Below are 19,873 nucleotides of genomic sequence, written 5' to 3'. Positions count from 1 at the left end.
CCACCAACGCCAAAGCACTTAACGCCACCAAGCACGGGAAACAAAATAAAATGTCACGACCCAACCTAGCAAAATAACCTGAAACAGCTCCGACTGGAGTGGACAGGTGACCGTGGCGATGGAGACGACGGCGGACGTTACCCTGACGGGATCGCTTCACACTGAGCTCAAATACCGACTCGTGTGGCACACCCGACACTCACAGTATTGTGTCAATCACACCTTAATTAAAGTGAAAATAAAAGTCGAGGCCGGGAAGCGTTTTTATTGCTTGGTTTGGGCGAGTACAGAGTCTCCAGGCGGGCCTAGGCGGGGAGGCGGGGCGGAAAGTCCTGCAAATTGTTTTACACGCCCCCCCTCCCCCCCACAATTATCTCCAGCGCAGAGACGCAGGAAGATTAAATAAAAGCATTGGGAGTAAAGAAGACATTCTGGGCTTGGGTAAAAAAAGCTGAAGTTTATGAGTTCCAAAGTGAACCGCCATCCTCTCGCCCTCCCTTACGGTCCGTGAGCTATCCCAGCCCCAGCGCCGGGGCTTCCCGCTCCCGTGGCGCCTGCGGTCCCAGCCCCGTCACCGTCCCTGCGGGGCAGACAGAGCAACACACCTGTGCGGGGCCCCCACGCGCGGCACCCCACTCGGGGCGGACCTCGGCTTCCTCGCACACGTGTCCACCCCGACGCACGCAGGGCACTTCAGCAATCAGGACTTAAGTCAACACAGACGGGCGCCAGGCCGCGGAGGCCACGCCCTGCGGTCACACCCGGGCAGGGCCGCGGAGCTGGGGAGCTCGGGGCCTTGTACCTGCTGCCCTTTGGCTTCTGATTAGCTGATTGGCTGTGATTCACAGCACCCATCCCTCCGCCCGCCAGGCACCCCAGAGCCCGAAGGGGAAGGCAGACGCCCAAAGGACACTGCGGCCAAGGATGGGAACAAACCACTGCGGGTCACACCCAGGTGGGGGACACTGGGGGCTCTGGGGTGGGATGGGCCACTGTGGAGACCGGGTCTGTGACAGGCAGAGAAGTGAAAAGGGTGCCTCATGGCAGAGAGGCTGCGGGGAGGAGGGGCACAGAGTTGGGGCAGAAAGCCCAGCCCAGTTAGCATCTTGCTCCCATGATGTGCCCCCCGCAAGGGACGATGGTGGCTGGTGGCTGGCACCAGGGGTTGGCAGGTCCTGGGGCAAGGTGGTTGCCCCCTGAGCCCACCCCGAGGAGGGGGCAGGGTGAGCGATGGATGGGAGGTGGCCTTGCCGAGGGGGCCCAGGAGGTGAGGGAGGGAAGGCTGGGCCCGGGCAGAGCTGCAGGGGCAGCAAGGAGCCTTTGGCCCTGTCGTTGTCCAGAACTGCGGCAGGGACACCCCGTGAGGGTCGGCTGGTACTGGGGCACACTCTGCAAGGTGATACGGTCCCGCTCCTGGCCCTGCTCACTCCGCCCTCCGCGGAAGGAGGTGTCCTAAGACGGGGCGCAGGGCACGAGGGCGACCGTGCCGGCTTCAGTAACAACGGAGGGAAGCGCAGGCCACCAACCAGGGAGGGCACGGAGCTGGGTGGGGGAGGCACGCACCTGGCACAGGGACCATCCCAACATGGAAGAATCCCCCCAGCAAACCCTAAATGGAAACGTTATGTAACCATTAAGGAGTAACAGAGACGAGGAGTAACAGAGACCAGGTCGGCTTCGGCACGTGGGGGACACAAATGCGCTGCAGCTCTGCAGAGACTCCGCAGTGCAACAATGTTTCTCTGTGAGGGGCGGCCCTGGGGCCTGGGAGCCGCCCCGCAGCCCGGGGACACTCGGCTGCGGAGAGGAGCCGCATTCGTGTTTATTTGCACACACCCCATCCCGTCATATTTTTCTGACAAACCCAATTCACCGCCTTTTCCCTTCTTTTCCCCCGAGGCTGTTTTGGCTGCAAGATAGATTCAAACAGAATACAGGGATTTGACAAATAAAAGGACTACTTAGAGATGCATCCCCGTTAATCTCGAGAGCCAGGAAGCTGTCTGGAGTTCAGCACCGGGGACGTCAGAGGCGATTTGCCTGGGGACACAAAAAATAGCGGAGGCAACAGAATCCCCGCTCGCTGCCTGGGTCTCGGGAATTGGCAACATGTGTACACACACACACATGTACACATGCATGTGCCCTGCAGACATGCATTACATGTGTACACATGCACATGTTTATACACACAGCACATGTGTGCTTGCACAGACATGTGAGCCAGTGCATCGAGATATGCAAGTGCACATATGCACACACGCGCACACACATGCATACCCATGCACACACAGAGGGGGAGGTAAGCAGGGGGGTATGTGAAGCGTGTGTTCGGATTCTCCCGAACCCCAATTCCCTCTTTTATGGAATAAACCTCACTGGAGGTACATCTGCAAATAACTGAAGTTGGGGTTGTTTTTTAAAGAAACACAGTGACAACTTGTAGAATACTCTGGAATTTTTTCATCATAGCCCATTTTTGTAAGTACTGGCTGATTTCTCTGCCAGCCACAGAGGACACCTCAGGGACATTTGGAAATATCAGGAATCTTTTCTGTTTAATCCTCGCTATGACCTCCAGTGGGAGGAGGCAGGATGCTGGGCAACCGAAAACACTGACATGTGCACTCAGGGACCAGGGATCACACCCACTGCTCACAGGCAGGTACATGGAATTTTCCAGAGAGAGCCTACAACTGGAAGGGTGCCCCATGTCAGGAGGCTGGGTGAAGGAGGGCAGTGAACGGGCGGCTGGACATCCCCCTGACTGCCTGCCTGCCTGGTCCAGAGCCTCTGGACCACTCCCACCCACAGCTGAGCCCCCGGAGGTGGGGCTAGGCCCAGCCAGACCCTCTCCAGTCACCCCCCTCGAGGCGCATACTTCCTGCAGGCGAGAGTGAGCAAGCTGCCAGTCCCAGAGCCCATGTGGGCTCCTGGCGTGACGGGGTGGCAAGCCACGGCAGGCCCAGGGCCCGGGATCAAAGCGGTGCGGCTGCTCCAGGTGATCCCGCCAGAACCCTTCCTCTGCTCACAGTTCTCCAGAGGGGAAGCTCCCCATCGGCCAGTCTGCAGAGGGCCTCACACACCCCCTGAGGCGTCCCCAGACTCTGGGTGCCCCCCTTCTAGAGCCGGGCTCCTCCCTCGGCAGCCCTGGGGGACAAGGGCAGGGAGAGGGCGCCAGGGTTTCATTCTAGGAAGTGGGGTTCATGCCCACCAGCCTTCCCCTGCTTGTGAATTTAGACTGGCTCCCATGTCCTGTTTCTGTGCTACTCACCCAACCCCACCCAGCAGGCGTCCCAGACATTCTGTGCACAGGGAAAGGGCAGAAGGGCCCCTCTGTGGCATCCTCTGTGCACACTGGGCAGGAAAACTGAGCCTCCCTCTAGGGTCAGAGCCTATGTCCAAGAATCATGGCAGAAGGGGGCTTTGGACGACCTCAGGGAGCCCGTTCATGGGCCAAGGCACGTAAAAACCAGCCGGACCCCTCCCAGAGCCCAGACACCCCATGGGAGCCCCAGGGAAGGCAGAGTAAGTGGACAACTTCCATTCACACAGATGACTCCCTCGGCTTCAAGGCCCGTAGTGAGGACATCCCAGTGAACATGCAGACACGGGGACTCATGCTCCAGTTTTAATCAGGGAGCTGATTAAGGCAGATCAGGACGAAGGCCACTGATGAGCTCCAAGGACCTTCTGGTGCAGGTCCCAGGGCCATGCAAGAGAAAGGAGACCGTGCTCATTGAAGGAGACGTGTGGCTCATTGGTTAGAGTGTCAGCCCTCGGACTGACGGGTTTTGGGTTTGTTTTCCCGTCAAGGGCATGTACTTGGGCTGCAGGCTCAATCCCCAGCCCCCGTCGGGGGTGTGCAGGAGGCAAGCAATGGATGTGTCTCTTTTACATCGATGTTTCTCTTTCTCTCGCTCTCTCTCCTTTCCACTCTCTCTGAAAAGCAATGGAAAAACTATATATATATCCTCTGGCGAGGCTTTAGAGAGAGAGAGAGAGAGGGAGGGAGAGAGAATGGAGACCAGCGGCAAGGGGCCTAGAGGATGCACAGCCTCCCGCCAGCGGGAGGAACAGCCTTCCTGCTCTCCGGCCTCCAGCCCCTGCCAAGGTCAAAGGCATGCCCCCTGGCCCACCCTGACATCACATCCACCCTGGCTATCTCTGCTGCCTGGACCCGGGCCAGGCCTCTGCCCCACACCCAGCGCCGGCCGCGGGGGTGGGGGCCTTGTTGGCATCCGGGTTCTGGCACGCCCGCCTGGGAAGGACTTTCTGAGGCAATCATGGAAATCTGAATACAATGCAGCTAGTGGGTGGCAACGGTCTGGCCAGGGCCCAGGCTGGGCACCGGCTGTGCAAGCCGAGTGTGTGAGAGTGCGGCACCTAAGCGTGCGGGCGCCCGCGGGGGCTTCCGTTCCTCGGGGAGGGGGAGGGGACAGGACAGGCACGGGATGGCAAATCCTGATAAACGCCCGGCCTGGCTGGTGGCTTCAGGGTCCTGTTCCTTCTACTTTGGGGACTGCTTGAGGACGATCACAACGGGCCCTGGCCGCCGTGGCTCGGTGGGTTGAGCACCGTCCCACGCGCCAAAGGGTGGCTGGTTCGCTTGGTTCCCGGTCTGCACACCTGCCCGTTGCAGATTCACTCCCTGGTCCGGATGCATGCAGGAGGCAACAGATGGACGTTTCTCCCTCACATGGATGCTTCTCCCTCTCCCCCTCCCCTTTCCTCTCTCTCTCAAATCAATAAAAACTTTTTTTAAATAAGGAAATTATCACAATGAAAGATATTAAAGAAGGAAACAAGCCCAGGACAAGCAAGGACCCCCCGCCTCAGGTGTGGGTGGAGCTCAGCTCAGAGCTGGGCAGCTGCAGCTCCGATGGCGTCACGATCGCCCTGCACGGTCGCAGTGCCAGTCTCCCCACTGGGCAGCTGGGGGACTGACGCTCGTACGGGACCCGGGGAGGCCCCTCTCCTCGGAGACTCTGAGGGCTGACAGCCCTGGACACAGGCGGCCATCGCACAGTCGGCTACACAGACGCAGTGAGCGAGTGAACAAAGAGGAAAGAAGAGACAAAGGAGTCGCTCTCGACGGGGCCACGGGGGCATCAATAATTGATGCGTCCCACCCACCCGCCTCCGCCACCCTCGGGTGACACCTTTTGTCCTCAGCTACAAGCCTGAGGTATATGGACTGATGCCCCACCGAGCTGGGCTCTGGGCTGGAGCAGGATGCTCGGGAAGCCGAGGCAGGTGACAGGTCCCGCCCCACGGGCCATCTGTCCCCCAAGGCCACGGCCAGACCCCACTGGTTCACTACCAAGCCAGGAGGTGCTGCCGTCTCTGTGGGCAGAGACACGGATCAGCAGTCGGGAGGGACTGTGCCTGGATCAGCAGTGGGGAGGGACTGTGCCCGGATCAGCAGTCGGGAGGGACTGTGCCCAGCTCGCCTGTGGCCTGAGATGAAGCCACAGTTCTCTGAACGGTGAGCTGTAGCACCAAGCGTATCACGCAGCCGACTGAAACATCTCCCCAGAATTTGGCCGGTTTTGAAATGTGTCCAGTCCCCAAGAAAGAACTGTGAACATGATCTGGGCGCCAGAGAGCAGAGAGGTGACGGAGGCAGCAAGGCTGCTGGACGCCAGCACTTTACAGGGACAAAACCCTCGTTTTCCTGTGAGAGGGGAGGTTACCCTCCGCTCCTGGTCTACGTCCAGCCGGACTCCACTCTGAGCACAAGACAAAGGAAATGACCCTGGATTTCACAGTATAGATTCAAGGACACCCCACAACACACTCAGTCCAAAGGACACCTCGTGGCCACCGAAGAGTAAAGTCACTGTTTTGCGTCCATGACGCTCGTCAGGGGCTCCCTCTCCTGCATTCCCAGACGCTCTTGCCACCAACTTTCAATAACGTGACAACCTGGATGTGGCTCTTTCCTGAGAAGGAACAAGGCCACATCTGCGCGTCTGTAAGAGGCACGTCGAGGACGTCCCTGAAAGTGACCAGAGTCACCTGAGAGCCTGGCTCCCGAGATGCAGCACAGTGGCCCCAAACAAGTCCACGACACCCCGAGAAAAAGGCAAGCACCCCGCTCTCTTCCAGTGAAAAATCAGCTTCCAGAAGGTTTCCAAGGGCGGGGATGCCTCCCCCCATTGGGAAGACCGGGGAGGCCCCGAGTGATGTCACTCGCACCGTTTCCCAAAGCTCTTATCACATAAAAACACAAGGAGCCTTGGCCTCGTCCTTGGAGGAGCTCGGGTCTGAATGAGAGGAACACGGCGCTCACGGCCCGACCCCAGCGTGTGCCGGACGACCCCGGACAGGCTCCCTGGGCAGCAGGAAGGGCAGCACGGGGCCGGGGCTCAGGTCCCACCCAGACCCCAGGTGGCTCCGGCCCCCCCTCGCGCCCAGGGGCTCTGTCCTGGGGACATGCAGGAAAGTGGTGAGTGTGTTATGTGGCCACAGGAACCTCACACACACAGGCGCCACTCAGCTGCGAGTGCGTCTCCAGCAGCAAACAGATCGCTGTAAAAGTGGGTTTAGGGATTATTCTGATTTAAAGGGGGGTACAGAGGGGGTAAGAAGCAAAATAAATCACTCTGTTGTTGCCACTCATCTGGTGCAAATTCTTCATCACCGTAACCTGGTTAAAATTGCGGCCTCACAGGCGGCAAGGACAGAGGTCTCTGAGGGGGACCAGGGGGCTGCCAGGGCTCCTGTGGAAATGGGGGTGTGCATGCTGCCCCCGCTTTTAGGAAATGGAGCTACTGACGTTACCCCATGCAGCCCCCGACACAGGACCCTTACCCTTCCTTAGGGCAGCAGCCCCGGACTCACCCCAGGGAAGGGGGTCGGGCCCCAAGGGCTGGTCCCCCCACTGCTCTCAGCTGCCCCACACCTCCTCCATAAGCCAGCAGGACCCAGCTCTAAGGTGGGTACCCAAAGCCTGGGGGGTTCGGCTCCACCCTCCTGCAGGAATGGGGTGCCCACTGGCTTCTCCTGCAGCCAGGCCCATGGCCTCCATGCCCACCCAGGCTGGGGGTCCTTGTTCCCTGCCTCAGGGTTTCTACCCCAAACCCCTCGTAGCCACCAATTCTTCCCCAACCTGGCCCAGCGCACCCTCCATCTTCTGAGCTGCACTCTGGGACCGAAGAGCCCCCGGATTTCCGCCCTCAGCTCATCTTGCCAACACCCCTTTGGTGGCCCAGGCAGCCTCTCTGCTGGGGGACAAACGTGAGGATGGCCCGTCTGCACCCCACCCACATCCTCAACACCTGGGCACTTCTGCAAATGCCCAGGAGGCTGGGAATCCTGGTCCAGTGGTTCTGGGCGGGTGGGGGCGGGGAGGGCCACTGGCTGGCCTTCCCCGCTGGGACTGGGAACACATTCTCACCGGGTAAAAATTAACCAGTGGCCACCAGGTCGGCCTCGCCTCGCCCTCTGGGCCGCCCTGCCCACAGGCTCTGCCTCCCTCTCAGGCACAGGCCTCCCAGGCCATGTCACCTTGCCATGGGGGCCAAACCAGAGCAGGCCGGTCTGTCCCCGCAGGAGCAGCTGACGAGCGGGAGTAATTGCTCTTCCAGATCACAGGCTCTGGCAGGGGCTCCCAGACCAAACCATTTACCCAAATTAAAACCAGTCTCCAGAAACAGAATCAGACCCTTTTAATTGAAAATAAAACCAAGAAACCCCGAAGGCTTTTTTTTTTTTTAAAAAAAAAAAAAAAAAGAAAGACATTCTTCCTGCTTTCTCATTGCATTAATCACGGAGTTTACACAACCTGTCAAAACAGCCGGGAAGACGGCCCTCTTCCCTTCCTGCAGGCCGGGTGCTGCCTGCAGGCCCCGCACCGCCTGGCGCTCAGGTACATGGGCAACACGGACGGGACTGGTGGCCCTGCTGTTTCTCAACGCAATTGGACCATGTATACCAAGGGACTTCAGAAAGTTTGGGTTCACTTCTGGATATGAACCCAAAAGAGTGCAGAGCAGGGGCTCCTACAGAAGCCAAAATGTGGGCACTGCCCGAGTGTCCATCACCATGAGAGTGACAAGCAGATTTGGTCTACACATGCGGTGGAATAGCACGCAGCCCTGAAGAAGGAGATTCCCACACCTGCCGCTACTCGGATGGACCTTGGGGATGTTACACTGAGTGAAATAAGCTGGTCGCAGAAGGACGGATACTGTAAGAGTCCACTTATATTAGGTCCCTAAAACAGCCAAATTCATCGAGACAGAAAGCAGAGTGGTGCCAGGGGCTGGGGTGGGGAGAGGGTGTTCGAAGGGGACAGAGGTTCAGCTTTCAGGGCGACGGGCTCTGTGGATGGACGTGGTGATGGCCATGCAGCAATGTGAATGTGCTTAGTGCCCCAGCGCTGTGTGCGCTTAAAAAATGATTAAAATAGTAAAGTTTATGTTATATGTATTTTACCACAATCAAAAAGACTTTGTGTCCTTTGACCTTGAATAGCTTTAGAAGTCTCTCCAAGGGCATGACTAGCCGGGTCTTGCCCCACGATGTCCTTGCAGGGCTGCACGCAGGCCATGGTGACCGCAGGCCACGTGGTGGTGGTGCCCACGGACTGCGGCCCTGTGCTGTGGTCAGCAGGGCACGAGCGCAGCCGTGGAGGGGGTGGGGGTGGGGGTAAGGGAATGCTGTCCTTGCCACGTCGATGCTAAAAGGCAGGACACAAAGTCACACACACATGTGATCTCAGCTTGGTAAACTCTGAGAGCACAGGGCGTGCCCAGCACACACGGCTCGGGAACGTTGCCTCAGGGACGCTCCTCCTGCATCCTTAGCATTTCTCCGTCTTCTCCGAGATCACAGCGAGCAAGAATAAATGACCAGCTACGTTGTAGAAGAGTCAAAGAACAGCTTAGAGGCAAAGACACATCCGTGGTCTGAGAATCTTCTGCCCTGCGCCATAGAGGTGACAAGGCCCATCCGGCCAAGTCCAGAGCAGACAAGCACAGGGGAGACCCCCTCCTGCACCCCCAGCCTCAGGCGTTCCCAGAGGAGATGCTGTGGGAACACACCTGTCCTGGGTCATCCCGGACTCGCTGTCCCCAGGACCTTCCCTCCCCCGCCCCCCCAGCTGTCTCACAGGCCTGCCTTTGGGGGTCAGATCGAATGGGGACGAGATGTTCCAGGAAGAGCCCCGGGCTGTGGAGATTCAGCACTGACCCCAGGAAGCACGGGCCCCAAGCCACAAGCTGGACGAACAGCCCCAATCACACAAAACCACCCCCACGGGGAGTACTGGTGTGAGCCCCTGAGAGCAGGCCATGTCCCCAGGCTGCAGGTAGGAACCATGGGGACAGTCGCTGTGGAAAAGGGTGGCTGTACCCCAGGTTTGCGGCTGCCAGAGCCCGGCTCTGGCCTCTGGGCGGCTGCCTGAGCTGTACCTTTGATCTGTGTCCAGAATCACCGTGGCGAGGGGGTGAGCGCTCAGGAGACTTGGGGACCGGTGATGGATTACAAGGGAAGAGGAGCGCCAGGACCCAGTCAATGGGGCCCTTTTGTTCCCCGGCTCTGGGAGGAATGTGTGCAGAACGCAGGCGCCCCGGCTAATGGCCCAGCCTGGCCCCAGGGCGACACGCAGCCAGATGTGGGCCTGCTCCCCATCTCGCGGCCGCAGTGAGACAACACCCTGCCACTGTGTTGGGGCAATGGGAGAGCGGACTCCCAGCCCTCCAGCTCCCCAGGGTCCCTCGGTGACAAGAAACGCAAGTGCAGGCCACGGAGGAGCCGGCACCCAGGCCACCTCCCAGGGGCACGTGCTCCTTCCCCCCCCCCCCCCCCCCCCCGGCTGGACCCACTCCTCTCCTGTGTCTTCCAAACCAATCAGGCCACGTCCCATTGCTGGGACCCTGAGACACAATGAGGGGGTGCAACCTTGCGCCCACCTGGAGGGTGCCCTGGTGCACAGGCGCAGCCTGGCCGAGACGCTGCCACTGGGAGGCTGGGCTGGGGGTGCATAGAGGGTTAATGAACCTTAGAAACAAAACCGGCTGCAGAGGGTGCACCGGGTGCTATTATTTCTCCGAGGAGAGGAAGAGGAAGGCAGCAGGGACCACGTGCCCGAATCACAGCCAGAATTAGAGCCCAGGGAGGAAGGAAGGGGAGACGGACGCAAGGGAGGCACAGGCCCCACCTCTAGGAAGCAGCTGCAGCAGGAACCCAGGGCCAGCTGTGGCCACCGAGGCTCCCTGAGACTTGGCACGTGTGCCCAGAAAGGGGGGTGCTGGGTGGGGGGACCTTGGAGATCCCTGGTCTTAGAAGAAATTCCAGCACTGCAGAGGGACCTGGGTTCCAACTGGGGACCTCACACCCCCACACCCAGTCGCAGGCTCTGGCCCCTAGGGATTTAGGGGGCAGTCACCTTCTGTGGACAATGGCCAGGCCCAGGCTCTGTCCCAAGACACACCGGGTTCCAACCGGACCTGGACCCACCAGCCTTGTGACAGGGGCAAGATTTTTAAGTTCAGTGAGTCTCGGTGCCCAATTCAGAAAAAGGAGACAAAGTAATGTCTCAAAAGGTTGAGGAGCGATCAGATCATGATGAGGGAGCGGCCAGGGTCGGAGTGAGTCGCCCCACAGTCAAAAGAAGGCGCTATTCTTGCAAGGTTACTGGGCTGAGAGCAGGAGAGATCCTGCTGCTTACCCCGGGACATATTAGCAAAGGTATATGTCCTGGAGGTGGTTGCTCTGAACAGCACAGCAGTCCTTGGCATAGCTGGGACTGCTCCACCCTAACCCTAACCCTAGGAATTTTCATGATCACAGACAGGACACTGTAAACATACATTTTTCATTATTTAGCCCATTTGGGATAAAATGTATTAATTCCAGATCACTGCCTTCTCTTTTAAAATAATTAACGTAACTGTTTTTAAATGTCTAGGAGTCACCATGATGACCATCAACCCCTCAGTGACACTGACGGCTCCTAACAGCGGCCCAGACGGAGGCCACCTGCCTCCACTGGCTTCCTCCCTCCTGTCGAGCAAGGGCAGCCCCCAGTGGGGGTCTGGGACACCAGGTAGGGGACACTGGGCGGGGCGGCGTGCCGGAGCGCACAGGGAGGAAAACAGCGAGGTGTCCCTGCAGCAGGGCACTGGAGGCGCCGGGGGAACACAGTCCCTGTACACAGAGTACAGTGCTGCAGACTCTGGTGTTGAGCTTGAACAGGAAACGCAGACAGCGAGAACACCCCTGTCGGGTCCCACCCTGAGCGCACCCTGGCGTGGCTGCCTGCTCGAGGACTCCGCGCCCCAGGAGATGCACAGCACCGTCTGCGCTGAGGCTGGCCCACGTCGCTGGGTGGCTGTGGTTTTCGAGGTCTTGCTGTTTGAAAGCGGTGACGCAGCGTGGAGACACAGATCCTGGCAGTGGGGCAGTCGAGGCTTAACTGCCAGTCCCACACGGGCATCCCTGGGACGATCGGGCCTCATCGCACACGGTGCCTCCCTCCCCCCCCCTTCCTGTGAGGCTAAAAGAAGTGATGGTACTTGAGCAGCTGGGACTGCGCACAGAACCAGACAACACTCCAGGCAGGTTCAACGCCCCTGCTAACAGCTAACCAAACACCTACGTAACTAACCAACTAACCAAAACCCCTTATTCTGGATCAACAGAGAGGACTGCAAAGGACTCCGGGTGACTGGGCTGGCTCCAGGTCCTGATGACCCCCTGCCCCACCCCCACCCTAAGTCCAGGGTCGCCCACCTCCCGGACCTCTCCCCACCCAGCTCCTGCTGCCCGGAGCAGACCCCTCAGACCCAGGCACAAAACGGGGCCTCTCCCCCAAGAGCCTCACTGCCCAGGAACTTTCTGCAGGTTCCCCCAAGGAGAGCCTTGCACCTCCCCCACACAGGAGCTCCTGGGGGCGGGAGAGAGGGAACCAAAGGCTCCCCCAAAAGCCCTCTGGTGTGTGCTAGGCTGATGCTGGAGGGTCGTCCAGGGTGGACACAGCCAGAGGCCTGGTCCAGTCTCTCCTTCACCGTCTCCCTTGCCTCTGAAATGGGCCCTCACCAGTGCTGGGTCTGAAATCTTCCCGTCTCTCCCCTCCCCTTTCTTGCCTTTTCGCCTCCTTCCCGGGCCATTTGTGCCCCCATCACCACCAACAAGGCCCGCAGCCCAGGGACAGACTTTGACCCAGTGACCTTTAGCTCCCTAGGTCACATTTGCAAGTAGCTCCATTTAAAGCCCTGAGGTGCCAAAGCTACTTAGTAAAAGTCAGTCTATTTGCATCCAGGAGCAGGTTTCCCTGAGGTCCTGCTTTTCCTCTCTGCTGGAGGTTTGTAAACAAAGAATTCCTGGGCAGCCCTGAAACCCAGGGCCCCCCACTGAGGGACCCGCTGTGAGGATAGGATCCACTCACCCTAGAGTGCACGCTCAACAGGTGCAGGCCCCGGCACCCACCGTCCTGGCCCGGACCCTGGGTGTACCTCCCCACTCCATGTGCTACCTCCAGTTCTCTGCCTCAGTTGGTACATCTGTAAAATGGGTCTTAACCCCAGCTGCCACCCCCAGGGTTGTTATTTGGTGAAATGAAGGCCAGCTGAGCCCTCAACACAAACACACACTCCACAGCACCAGGCTGTCACCTTGTGTCTGAGGCCACTGACTTGTCCTATGGCACAGCAAGGTTACTATTACTTTGTCTCCGAGGTCAGGGCTCTGGCCACCTGCCAGTTCCCAATCAGCTCAGTCCAAAGAGGCCCGGATCCTCCCGGCCCAGCCCGGCCTGGCCGGACCCAGCCCAGCCCGGGAGGCCCCTCCACCCTCCAGCTGCGCTCCAGCCCCTCACAGAAATGCCTGCTTCATACTTGTTGATTGATTTGCAAATACAACCTCCGAGGGCTCAGAGAGGGAAGACACAACCCCAAGGACCAGCAGATCTAGCGCCAAAGGCAGAGGCCACCGCACCTCCCGCGCTCCCCGGCCAGGCCTCCAGGAAATACACCGAAAGCTCGCAAAAGTTGGTTCCGAGGCGCCGCGCAACACGAACGCATTACGACTTTCACACCCACATGTTCAGGGTATTTTAAGAGTCCTCGGAGATCTGCATTCATAGCCCCAGGAGTGAAAAAAAAACGGGGGACACGCTGCCAGGAGATCAAAGCGAGCGGAGGGCCGCGGCACCCTGGGGTCCGGGGCTTCTCCGTGGGCAGCGCCGCCCTCGGGGGTGTTCCCGCGGCCTGCACCCCGCGGCGCTTTTATGTTTCCACCGCGTCGGAGGGGGGCTCGCCCGCCTGCCCGGTCTTGGGAATGGGGGGGGTGTCTCGGTCCTTCGCGCAGACTTTCAAGTCACTTCCAGCAAACCGCCGGCTCGGGCGGCAGCTGGGGTGGCGCAGGGACCCCGCACGGAGACCCGCGCCCTCCTCCCGCCTGTCAGCGCGCGGGCGGGCACATGCCACAGGTGGCCCCGCGCCCCCGCCCGCGCCCGCGCCCGCCCCCGCAGGGCAGCGGGGACGCACGCACCCGGGGGCGGCTGGCACCGGGCGGGAGAGGGTGCCCGGCCTCCCCGGGGCAGGTCCCGGCGGCGCCCTCCGCCGTGCAGCCGCGGGACGTCCTGGAGAGTGAAGTCCACTCGGGAGCGCGGCGACGGTGCCGCTCCGGCCTGCGCCCCAGACCAGGACCCCGTCCCCCGGCCTCCGAGCGTGGCCGCGGCGGCCCGCGCCCCGGGTCCCGCCCCCGATCCCCGCCGAGCCAAGTCCCCGCGAGCCCCGCTCCCGCTCCCCGCGTCCCCGGATCCTGTCCCCGCACCCTCGTTCCCGGACCCTGGCCGAGCCCGGTCCCCGCGCGCGCGGACTCCCCTCCCCGCGAGCCCGGAGCGCCCTCCCCGCGTCCAGGGCGCCGACGCAGGCGCCGGACCCGAAACAAAGAGGGCGGCGCGCGGGCCCCTCGGTACCTGGGCGGCGGCGGCGCGGTCCCGGGGGCGATGGCGCAGCAGCTGGCGCCGGGCGGGAGCGGGGAGCGCGGAGCGAGGAGCGCGCGGGCGGGCGGGCGGGCGGGCGGGCGTCCTCCTGGCTCGCGGCCGCCGCAGGGCCCCCTCGAGGCGGCGAAGGGCAATCGCGCCGCCCGCGCGGAGCTGGCGGGTCACCTGGCCTCGCCGCCCGAACAATGCGCCGGCTCGGGGCGGGCTGCGGCCCCGGGTGCCCAGGGCCCCCCCGCGGTGGCCAGACGGACGGACGGACGGTCAGACCCCAGGAGAGCCCAGCTCCAGGTGCTCATGGGGCTGCGTCCGGGTGGGCGGGCTGAGTCCTGCTTCCTACACAACTCCCTCCCTCCTTCCTTCCCTCCTTCCTTCCCTCCTTCCTTCCTTCCTTCCTTCCTTCCTTCCTTCCTTCCTTCCTTCCTTCCTTCCTTCCTTCCTTCCTTCCTTCCCTCCTTCCCTCCTTCCCTCCTTCTTTCCTCCACTCCCTCCCTCCCTCCCTCCTTCCCTCCCTCCCTCCCTCCCTCCTTCCTCCTCCTTCCTTCCTTCCTTCCTTCCTTCCTTCCTTCCTTCCTTCCTTCCTTCCTTCCTTCCTTCCTTCCTTCCTTCCTTCCTTCCTTCCTTCCTTCCCCCAGCCCCTCACCCTTCCTTCTGTCCCACAAGGACTGTGCTCTCAGGAGGGAGCCCTCCCACCTGCCTGCAGCTCACAGTCTCTAGGCCTCTCGCCCACAAAATGGACACGGCAGGACTGGGGGAACCCGTCCAAGGTCCGGGAGGGAGGGAGCCAGGGAAGACTTCAGAGGTCACATGGCTTCTTCAGATGAGCAGGACTCAGGCGGGTCAGGGGCAGACAGGCAAGAAGCTCCCGGGCAGGGCCGCTCAGAGGAGGAGAGGCAGGTAGATGCCGGCATCCACAAGATCCAGGGGCCCCCACTCATCTCAGCCTCAGTTTCCCCACCGCTGAAGCCTGGGGGGCGAGCAGCATGCTGTGAACGCCTCTCTGGTATAACCCACGCCCTTCTTCCTACCTGCGGGCACTGGAAACCCAAGGACACCAGGAAGGCGTCTGCAGGAAAGCACCCCGCCCCGCCTCCTGCAGACGGGACAGAGGTTGTGTCTGCCACCCAGACCAGATGCTCTTAGAGCCCCACCTGGAGGAGGCTGGGGGCTTGGAGTGTTTTACCATGGCAGGCCCCGCTTCGGGGGGCGCCACCCAAACCCTCCGGACCAGCCCTGCGGGTGCTGCCTGCAGAGGGAGCAGGGAAACCAAACCGGGCTTGTCAGGAACAGCTTAAGAAAGGGAGCCAGAAAGCCATCCCTGAGGGGATGTCTTTACATGCAGGGGACCCGGGTTACCCCGAAAAGTGAGGCCCAGCCCCACTCAGATTTCACTCCGACCCTGCACGGCCCCTTTAGGAGACTGGAGGCACCTTGCCATGCTCTGGGGGTGGCATTACTTCTGCAGAAGCCAAAAGCATGAGGTTCGCCCTCTGGGCAGGTCAGTCCTTCCCTGAGGCAAACCCTCTCCCTCTGGGAGACCCCCCCCCAGAGACCCTCCGAGGAGGAGACAGGAAGTCCCAGCGAAGGATCCTCAAGGGAAGTGGGGTCACAGCGGCTGCAGGCTTGATCCCCAGTAGGGGGTGTGCAGGAGGCAGATGATCCATGACTCTCATCACTGATGTTTCTCTCTCTCCCCCTCTCCCTTCCTCTCTCAGAAATCAACTAAAAAACAAAACATAAAATCTCTACCCTCAAAGTGCTGCCCCCCTGCTGTCCCCTCCCAGGCCGGCTGGGCCCACCACACCTTGTTTCTGGGACCGCGGTGTCCTGGACGCCCGCTCACACAGCGCCTGTCCTCACGCTCCCTGCATGTCCCCAGAAGGGAGAAGGCACACTGGACCCCGTGTCCTCGGGCTAACCCATGTGGCTGCCTCCCCGGTTCCCCAAAGTGCAGACACCCACGCTGTTCCTGCCCCTGCCCCTGCCGAGCGGGAGCCTGCCTGGGTCCAGGCCTCCCCACTTCACAGGCTACAATTCTTGTTTCCAAGAATTTAAACAAAAACAGGGCATGCTGCAATTATCTGAAACAGGGAAAGCACATTTTTTCCATTCTTACCCATCCAAAAATACCTCAAATCTGAAAACAAAAGTCTCAAGCCAGTTTAGCTGAGGGAAACCAGCTGTACGCCAAGAGCCCTGTGCCCTTCCCAGGCTGCAGGCCGGGGGTGGCGGGACCCGGCAGAAAGCACTCATGTCTCTACCCCCAGCTCCTCTCTGCTCCTCTCAGCCAGCAGTTCTGAGAGAATTTTCTGGAAGCTTGTCATTGCCATAAAGATGGTCTCGGCGATGGCCGGAGTCTGACAATTTTTTATCCCTACATCAAAGAAGTATGGGGGCAGTGACTTGGATATTTTCTCGCTTTTTATTTCTTGCACTGAACATTATTTTCCAAAGAGCCGCTTAAAGAGGCAGTAGGGCATGGCTGGTGTGGCTCGGTGGTTGAGCATCTAGGAGGTGCACTAAGAGGTCACTGGTTCGAATCCCGGTCAGGGCCCAGGCCCAGATTCCAGGCTCCATCCCCAGTAGGGGGCGTACAGGAGGCAGCCGATCAGTGCTTCTCTCTCATTGATGTTTCTCTCTCTCTCCCTCTCCCTTCCTCTCTCTCTAAAATCAATAAAAACATTTTAAAAAGAAGATGCAGCAGGAACATGATCCGAGATGCAGTTTCCTGGCTCCATGACCCGGTGGGGGTGTGAGCACAGGCCCGCGTGGTCCCTTGACAGCTGCCAGGGAGGGGCCAGCCCCAACTCCCTGCCCTCGTCTCCTGGAACACACACATCCTCACCTTCCTGTATCCCAGAGCCCTTCATGGGCCTGTGACACCTCGGTCTCCTCCCCAAAGGCACACTCACCAACCTGTGCAGAGCGGGCCCTGGGAGCCCACAGCCTGGACTCGGGTGAGCTCGGGGTCGCCGACCAGGTCCTGGGAGGTGAGCTCCTGCTGGAGGTGACAGGGTCACACTGAGTGGCCCTGCTGTCCCGAGGCCACACGGGTCAGTACTGGATGTGAACCCCCAGAAGGGGGGTGACCTCAGACTAGGCCACCCTTTGCAGCTGAGGGCGTCCCCACAGGAGGCTGCTGTCTGTCTCTAAAAAAAATAATTAATTACAGGGCTGTTCGGGGCATCCACTGTGAGGAAAGAAGGGAATGAGCCGATTGCTAAACATACACGAGATAATATGAACATTTCATGAAAATTTAGAATACAGGGTGGGCAGGAGTAGGTGGGCCACTGTGCGCATGTGAAACACAGAGTTTATTCTCGTATTATTATTGATTAATTGCTGAATGATTTTCCGTACGAACAACTGTAAACCTACTTTTGCCCCGCCCTGTTAACAGCATCTGACTTTTATCCCGAGGACATAAAGGGAAAAATACAATCACTACATTTTACAAAATCAGACCAAATGAACTTACACGCAGTATTTTATAATAATAACAGCAATCGAATCATAAACATATTACCATCTGTTTCCTGTATCCTGTGTATGCATCTAATTAGCGAAACAGACTAGATTAGTGGAGTCGGTAATCATCCGATTCATGAGGCTTCAGCTGCTTTTTTCTTACCGAGCCCCTAACCCAAAAGTACCGTGGAACGAGCGGTCTGTGGATAAGATGTGGTTTCCATGCTGTGCCAGGGCCGGGCCCCAGAGCATCCGGGTCACCCCTTCACCCCAACACAGCTGGGGAGGGGAGCTCATGGTCGGCCTTCTGGAGACAGGGCCTGGCCACGGCCCCAACAGAGCTGGGACAGCTGAGAGCCGTCAGCTCCCACTGCAGCCACAAACCAGGGGCCAGGCTGAGCTGGGGTCTCCTGGCCAAGCACACAGCTCTCACCAGCCCGCAGTGTCCCGATGGCCCACAGGACAGTGGTACTTCCCCACCAAAGAACAGAAGAATGCAGACGGCCAGGCCAGGGGCCCAGAGCAGTGGCTACAGGGAACCCCTCCCCCATACACCCTCAGATGTGTCCTGTGCTCACAGCCCCACCTGCAGGGTCCCAGGCAGAACCACGTGCTGGGCCAGGAGGGACCTGCCTGTGGGGAAGGTGGGCTCTTGCCCTCACTAGGCCCCCCTGTTTGGGGCCTGGCAGGCTTGGAAAGCGGTTTGCAAACCTGCCTGCAACCCAGGCTGGACACTTCAGAGTGGGGTCAGATTGGACAGCCAGCCACCGAGGACCACACTGAGGACCCAGCGGGAACTGGATCGCCACTCGCTGCCTGCACAGATCCAGGCCCCCACCAGAGCCACTCAGATCAATGTGGACAGGAGCCCACAGAGGAGAGCTTTGGGCTCAGGGTGCCAGCAGCCACTGAGGTGGCGGCAGGAGGGCTCACCTGCAAGGAGCCCCATCCAGCACCTCTTCCGTGTGGACCACAGGCACCTCAGGGCGCCTCCCTGTGTCTTCAGCCACATACTCCCTGTGACATTAGTCAGAGGCTGTTAGGGACTGGGCTGTGTTCCCCCAAATCCTTATGCTGGAGTCCTAACCACCAGGACCTCAGAATATGATAGGATTTAGAGACGGGGTCTTTATAGAAGTAATGAACTTAAAATGAGGCCGTCACCCCTGAAGGCCCATGTTCTGCACCAGGACTGACTCTGAGCCCATCCCAGGCACAGGGCCAAATGGGCACCCTGCAGGCAGGGGCCAGTGGGCCAGGACCCTCACAGGTCCCTGCTCTCATAAACAGCTCTGGTCCCACAGGTGCTGGGGCTGGGAGGACTGGTCCAGTCTCTTTCCACTTCTTGATGGTCACAGAGAAATAAACACCAAAGTAGACAGCCCACTGGCCTGAGGCCTTGTGGGTTTGCATTGCTTTTTGCACTTAAATAATTATGAATCTCAGAGGAATTACTCAGATGTTACTCAGCAGCTTTCCACTGAGAACCTGACGCACCTTGCAAACAGGTGATGTGGCTGGGACCCCTCGCCTGGCAGGGGCTCTGCTTCCCCGGGACTCTCTTCAGACATTCTGATCCGAGTGGACCCCCAACTCCAATCCCCCACCCATTCCTATCAGCCTGTATCTGCTCCTGGTCGAGACCTCCACCAGCTCAGAGCTCAGCGCGTTCGGGGAGGACTTTGAAAAGGATTTTCATCCCCACAACACCCTTCCTGTCTTTTTTTAGTAATCCTTACCCGAGGATATTTTTTCTATTGATTCGCAGAGAGAGTGGAAGGCGGGAGGGAGAGGAAGAGAGAGGAAGAGGGAGAGAGAGAGAACCATGGATGTGAGAGAGACACATTGATTGGCTGCCTTCCATGCCCAGGTACATGCCCTTGACCTTCGGTAGGCAGGCCGATAGATATTCCAACCACTGAGCCACACCAGCCAGGGCCACCCTTCCTGCCTCCCACACTCCGTGTCTCTGCACGGTGTGCCTCTCTAAGACTCAGACCACGGTTGCTGTGTCCTGGGCAATGACACCATTTTCTGCTGATGAATGAACGGGTCCTGGAGGGAGAAGGGGTGAGCCACAGCCACCCACCCCGCACTGTCCCCAGGTCCCCACAGCACTGGCTGGGCCTCCCCTGACCTCACTGTGAGCCCCGCGGCAATGAACTTTAACCCCCTCAATTCTGTATCTAGTAGGCGTTCCTCATAAACAGCCGCGCCAAAAACACTGAATGCATCAGAGCAAACGCTTCACTTTGCTCTGCATGGATTTCATCCATTGACAGCCAGCAGGAGACTTTCGGGAGACCCTGGGGAAGGGCCTGGGGCCATGCTCTCAGCTCAGCATCTGCCGACTCCCTACCTCAGCCGGGCCCCTGCTGCCACAGCCCAGTGGAGGAATTACACATAAAATCGTACTAGTTTACAAAGGGTTAGGCACCATAAGATTCC

At 59.6% G+C, this 19,873-nt stretch overlaps 1 protein-coding gene across 1 annotated transcript in view; it reads right to left on the bottom strand.

Annotated features, from left to right (window-relative positions):
- TNS3 (tensin 3) overlaps nt 1-14,034 on the bottom strand; it is a 122,876-nt gene extending 108,842 nt beyond the window's left edge. The window contains exon 1 of the mRNA XM_081146485.1: nt 13,937-14,034. The gene's annotated coding sequence lies outside the window, so the exon portion shown is untranslated. The remainder of the gene's footprint in view (nt 1-13,936) is intronic.
- Nucleotides 14,035-19,873: the final 5,839 nt, after the last annotated feature.

This window comes from Miniopterus schreibersii (genome assembly GCF_964146895.1).
Source record: "Miniopterus schreibersii genome assembly, chromosome: 9".
Taxonomy (NCBI): domain Eukaryota; kingdom Metazoa; phylum Chordata; class Mammalia; order Chiroptera; family Miniopteridae; genus Miniopterus; species Miniopterus schreibersii.
Note: the sequence above shows the minus strand (reverse complement) of the source record. Positions and strands in the feature narration are given on the sequence as shown.